At 44.4% G+C, this 6,444-nt stretch overlaps 1 long non-coding RNA gene across 2 annotated transcripts; it reads right to left on the bottom strand.

The window, feature by feature from the left end:
* Positions 1 to 599: 599 nt before the first annotated feature.
* Positions 600 to 5,855, bottom strand: LOC135709278 (uncharacterized). 2 transcript variants are annotated; one of them, XR_010518345.1, is made up of 4 exons: positions 5,633 to 5,855; positions 5,452 to 5,554; positions 757 to 1,251; positions 600 to 697 (listed from the first exon to the last, which is right to left on the bottom strand). It is a non-coding gene; the product is annotated as an uncharacterized LOC135709278 (long non-coding RNA). The 2 variants fall into 2 exon arrangements; XR_010518344.1 differs by having other exon boundaries at positions 600 to 1,251.
* Between the last annotated feature and the right edge of the window lie 589 nt (positions 5,856 to 6,444).

Below are 6,444 nucleotides of genomic sequence, written 5' to 3' on the forward strand. Positions count from 1 at the left end.
TTGAAGGAGCTTGCCGATAACATACGGCAGGGATCGGATCCCCAGTGGTTCTCTCGCCTGGTTCACTACCACCAAAGAGTTCGACGATACAATCCGTGTGATGCTCAGCAACAGGAGAACCAGCAAAGCTTGCTGGATTTGATTTCGCGCTTATCGCTGACGTATTACGGCTTCGACTTGGATGCTGCGGTACGTGCTAAAGTGCATGCTACCTCCCACGCTCGAAGGAATCCTTCACGTGACAACCCGACTGAACCCGATTCACAAAAGCCAGTTAATCCAAATGGACCGGCCGCTTACGTCCGACAATATGCTGACTCGATGCTGATGTGGGACTTGGTTGAATCTGAAGGAGCGGTAGGTGGACAACTGGAACCAGCTCGTGTGGACAAAAAAGTCCAAGTAACAAAGAAGTCAACGGGCGCCATACCTCGCCAAACGGTTCCAACCAGCACTTCTAATGCCAGATCAAGGAAGTTCCCAGATCCTCAACCGCAACCGCGAGGCTCCCGCGTGGGTGACTGGACGATGAATATCAGTTCCAAAATGGGAATATATGATGCATCTCAATACCAGCGACGTTTCGCTCATCCTTTACTTGAGCAGGGAGCTGCTTCGAAACATAGTAGTCCGATGCTTACGGAACAACCTTTGAGGACGAACCCTGACGTTGAAGTCGTTGAAGTTGAGCAAACACCTATTGGAGAGAGGCAACAGAATAGTGAATTCATTCATGTGTCGGAGATAGAATCTTACATTCACAGGCATGTCGACCAGCTAATTCGACAAGGTCCCGATGGTCCAGTGATTGATGAACATGCCGTGAATAACTTGGTAAACCAGATGGCCAACGTAAGTGTGTGCTCCGGATCTGAATCGGATCCATCGGTATGTGGAGAAGCTACGAATCCGCCCAGCCGGTTTCCAGATCCAACGCCACCGTTGCAGTTGTCTGGACGGGCCTTTGAACAACGAGGTATTCCGGTGACTGCAAATGGGGTGAGCGCTTCTAGAGGTGTGCCTCGTCTGAGAGAAGTACCTCGTCTTGAAACGCCAAGGCATCCGCTACATTACCCAGCTAATGGGAACGATGGTACAGGTCACTTCCGGTACCCTCCTGAATACCAGCGGGGTTCATCTAGAATGCCGTTCGGTGGATATCCGAGACGTCTACCGCATCAACAGTGCAGCATAATCGAAAAGTGGCCGAAGTTTTCTGGTGATACGAACGCAGTTCCGGTTACAGATTTCCTACGGCAGATAAACATTCTATGTAGGTCGTATGATATATCAAAGCAAGAACTAAGAATGCATGCGCATTTGCTGTTCAAAGATAGTGCTTACGGGTGGTATACGACGTATGAGGAGAAATTTACATCTTGGGAAATGTTGGAAGCCTATTTGAAAATGAGGTATGACAATCCAAACAGAGATCGTATCATCCGCGAGGAAATGCGCGCTCGGAAGCAGCGACCAACGGAATTGTTTAGCGCTTACTTAACTGACATGGAGATGCTCGCCCAGAGAATGATTAAGAAGATGACTGAGGCCGAGAAATTCGAAATCATTGTCGAAAATATGAAGCTTTCGTATAAGCGTCGTCTGGCCATAGAGCCCATTCACTCGATCGAGCACTTGGCTCAATTATGCTTTAGGTTTGATGCTCTCGAATCGAATTTGTATTCAACCTCGACTCAGCCTCGACCTGCGATTAACCAATTGGAGTTTGAAGAAGACCTATCAGAGGAGCATTCTGTAGATGAGGAATCCGACGAAGTATGCGAGTTGAAGGCAAAGTTTGGAAAACGGTTTTCAAGGACCAAACCAGCATCGGACGGCCAAAAAGAGAATACGAAACAAGTGGTATGCTGGAATTGTCAACGTGTTGGACACTTGTGGCGGAATTGCGACAGAAGAAAGACCATCTTCTGCCATCTATGTGGTTTGGCAGACACTACGGCCTATCGATGTCCTAACAAGCACGATCTAGGACAAAGCGACGAATTGCCAAAAAACGATTAGATGAGGGCAGTTCAGGGAATTCTTGCCCTCCAAGCAATACTCGAGAAATTCCCAATTCCAGCTACAACATTTTCAACAACATCCATCAAATTAATACCTCATTCCATCGCTGTCCACACTTGAAGGTTAGGATTTTATCGGAAGAAATCGAGGGACTGGCCGATACCGGAGCGAGTCTAACGATCATTAGCTCTGTTGATTTGATCAACAAACTAGGCCTGAAAATTCATCCTATACCCATCAAAATCTCAACCGCTGATGGAACAGCTTACCGCTGTTTAGGTTATGTTAATGTGCCTTTTTCCTACCAACAGGCTACCCATCCCAAGCAACATTGGAAGTTTTATTGAGGTTTTATAGCATACTACAAGTCTAAATCATGGTATACAGAACCCTCATAAAACCCAAATTGTTACTTGGGATGTGATTCCAACAATTATCGTTCCGGAGGTTACGAAACGTTTGATCTTAGGCGTAGACTTTCTAAATAAATTTGGGTTTCATCTGCAATGCTTACCTCACTCAAACCTGTCGGAGAAAGTGAGCGCTGAAGAAGTTTCCACTGAATTAGACTATGCGGAAGAGTATTTTGGGGATCGAGTAGGAAGAATTTGTTTCCAAATTGAACCGCACCTTGATTTGAGCTTGCCAGAGGAATATTCAGTCAACATCGACGAGAGTTTGGAGATGCCCACGGTAGAAGTACCTGAGAAAACTTTAGAGAAACTGGAAGATCTCAGCACGGAACACACGCTGACAGAAATCGAACGAGAAGCCCTTTTTGAAGCCATCAAGCAATTGCCAGAAACCAGAGAAGGTCGTTTAGGGCGGACTCCGTTGATCCAACACCGGATTGACCTTCTTCCAGACGCAAAACCTAAAAAGGTTTCCTACTATCGTTGGTCTCCGAGTGTTGAAAGTGTCATTGATGCTGAAGTGAAACGAATGGAGAACCTTGGCGTCATCGAAGAGTGTAATGGGCCTGTAGACTTTCTTAACCCGCTGCTTCCAATAAAAAAGCCTAATGGTAAGTGGAGAATTTGCCTGGACTCCCGAAGGCTGAACCAGTGCTCTAAAAAAGATGACTTCCCGTTCCCAAACATGATGGGAATCATTCAACGAATTCCAAAATCAAAGTTTTTCTCGGTTATTGACTTATCAGAGTCCTATTATCAGGTACCCCTAGAGTCATCAGCCAAGGACAAAACAGCTTTTCGTACGAACAAGGGTTTGTACCGATTTGTGGTCATGCCCTTCGGGTTAACAAACGCTCCCGCCACCATGGCCCGATTAATGTCGCGAGTCCTTGGACATGACCTCGAGCCCCATGTCTACGTATATCTGGATGATATTATTATCGTCTCCAACAGTCTTGAGGAACACATCCGGTTGATCCAGATCGTTGCTGAACGACTACGAAACGCCGGACTAACCATAAACATTCAGAAAAGCAAGTTCTGTCAGAAAACTATTCGATACCTGGGATACGTTCTTTCGGAGGAAGGCCTCTCGATGGATGTTAGTAAAATACAACCGGTCCTCGACTATCCTATTCCTAAGACGGTCAAGGATGTCCGTCGGCTCCTCGGGCTTGCGGGGTTTTACCAAAAATTCCTGCCAAATTATTCAGAGATCACGACACCCATCACCAACTTGCTTAAGAAAAGTGTGAAGAAATTTGTTTGGAGTAGTGAAGCGAATGTTGCCCTTGAGAAGCTCAAGACCGCGTTAGTGTCAGCACCCATCTTGGCCAATGCTGATTTCTCGTTGCCATTTATTATAGAGACCGATAGCTCGGACTTAGCCATAGGTGCAGTACTCGCTCAAGTTCAACATGGAGAACGCAAACCGATTGCGTACTTCTCCAAAAAACTTTCGAGCACGCAGAAACGTTACAGTGCGACGGAACGTGAATGTCTCGCGGTCCTTTTAAGCATTGAGAACTTCAAGCATTTCATCGAGGGTTCACCTTTTCTCATTCAAACAGATGCCATGAGCTTGACTTTCTTGAAGACCATGTCGATTGAGAGTAAGTCCCCAAGGATTGCTCGATGGGCCCTAAAGCTCTCCAAATACGACATGCAACTGCAGTATAAGAAAGGCTCAGAAAATATCCCCGCAGACGCTCTTTCTCGTGCCGTAAATTCCATCGATGTTGTCGATTTAGACCCTTACATAATTCAACTAAAGAGAATGGTTGAAAAGTTCCCGGAAAGATACCCTGATTTCCGGATTTCAGATGGGAAAATCTACAAGCATGTCACCAACACGAGTGTGGTAGAAGATCCGTCTTTCCGCTGGAAACATGTTGTTCCAGTTGCTCAAAGACGTGGGATCATCCAAAGCATACACAACGAGGCCCACCTAGGGTTTATAAAGACGCTCAGCAAGGTTCGCGAAAGGCATTACTGGCCGCGCTTAGCATCTGACGTTAAGCGATTCTGTAACCAGTGTGAAATATGCCGAGAATCGAAAACACCCAATATCAACGTAAAACCGATATGCGGAAAGCCTAAATTGTGCTCGCGACCTTGGGAGTTAATATCCATGGACTTTCTGGGTCCTTACCCTAGATCCAAAAGAGGAAACGTTTGGTTGCTTGTAGTTAGCGACTTTTTCTCAAAATTTGTGATGGTACAATGCATGCGGTCTGCAACAGCTCTATCGACGTGTGCCTTTGTGGAAAACACTATCTTCAATGTGTTCGGTGCACCCGCAATCTGTATCACGGACAACGCCACGGTATTCAAGTCTGAGTTGTTCCAACAATTGCTTGAAAAATATTCCGTGACTCACTGGCCGCTAGCCGTCTATCACCCCAGCCCAAATCCGGCTGAACGTGTAAACAGGGTAATTGTAACCGCGATACGGTGTTCCTTAAATCACGAAAAAGATCATCGCAACTGGGACAAGAACGTGCACCAAATCGCTAAAGCCATCCGAACGAATGTCCATGAAAGTACAGGATTCACTCCCTACTTTCTCAACTTTGGGCGTAATATGATCAGCAGTGGTAGTGAGTATGAAACCTTGAGAGATAGTGAGAGGTCAAAACGACCTGAAGAAACCGGCGGAGAAATGATCCAACTGTATCGCAAGGTTCAAGAAAACTTGCTTCGAGCGTATCAGAAATACAGCCATCCGTACAACTTGCGTGCCAACCGTAAGCACCAGTTCGAAAAAGGCGACGTTGTCTACAAAAAAACCATGCATCTTTCCGACAAATCGAAACACTTCGTTGCGAAGTTTGCTCACAAGTACGAGAAGGTTCGTGTTAAGGAAGTACTAGGTACGAATACTTATGCCCTGGAACGCCTGGATGGTCAAAGAATAGCTGGAAGCTATCATGGATCTTTTCTAAAGCGAGTGTAGGTAAATCTGAAGCTATGACGGTGCATCGTAACGATGTACATAAACCACGAAATTTACCAATAAAATACTCTCAGAGGTTTTAAAATCCGTGTCCAATGCTCGAGATGTCGGCTAGTCTGTTTCCTCGCATTGTAGACCATTTCCGTTTAGACAAACAAACCTAAAATCAAAATATAAATTTAATAAAATTGTTTGTTTAATTTTGTTTGTGAGCTGTGTTGCACTTTTAAGTCCTTACTAGGTCGACGGACGATGCAGTCGGTTGACCTTGACCGACATTCGTTGCCTTTCAATGAAGTAACAATAGCCCAGATGCTTCTTCAGTCGTATTTTTTTTTTCTTTCCATCTCCGTTTAATTTAGTTTTCTTTTTATCGAAGCAACATCCCAAAGTATGCATTAGTTATAGCCAAGTAGATTCCGCGAATTCCCTCCATTAGTTGTTCGTAGTTTTGTTCAAATTATCTCCGTAGTCGTAACTCAGCTCGTGTTCCTCGTGTTCGGTGCCGTAATTTTATTCGAGTTGACGTTTGTGTTTGACAGCTTCTTCGTCGCGTAACACGTGTAAACCCGTAAATGAAATTTCAGAAAATTTGTGAAGCGTCTGAAGCGTCTGACGTTAGTTTATGTGTCTTCGCTATGTCGTTTTGCGTTATGATTGAGTGCGTATGTTTATAGGATTGATCGCGATTAGTAGATTTAATTTAGAATAATACGGTAATTTTTCAGACCATTGATCTGAAGTACCTAAATCGGTATTGTAGAAAAGATCTATGCTCAGATATTTCTGAGGTAAATTCGGTTAAATTTCGGTTGAAGACATTCGTCATTGGTCAGACATTTCTGAGGTAAAGTTGGTTATACATAGTTAAGGTTTTCAAGTATGAATTGGTATGTTATGTTTCTTGTAAATAGTGAACGATTGCGTTTCAATTAAGAATAATGTTTGGAGCTCAAAATGACATAGCATATATATTTGTTTTGTGTTTTGGTTAAGAAAAACTTTCACTAGTTAAATATGTCGGGATTCTATTAATTCGAAAAGATTCGA

This window comes from Ochlerotatus camptorhynchus, unplaced genomic scaffold (genome assembly GCF_037179485.1).
Source record: "Ochlerotatus camptorhynchus isolate MF236.1 unplaced genomic scaffold, CSIRO-AGI_Acam_v1.1 ptg000357l, whole genome shotgun sequence".
NCBI lineage: Eukaryota > Metazoa > Arthropoda > Insecta > Diptera > Culicidae > Ochlerotatus > Ochlerotatus camptorhynchus.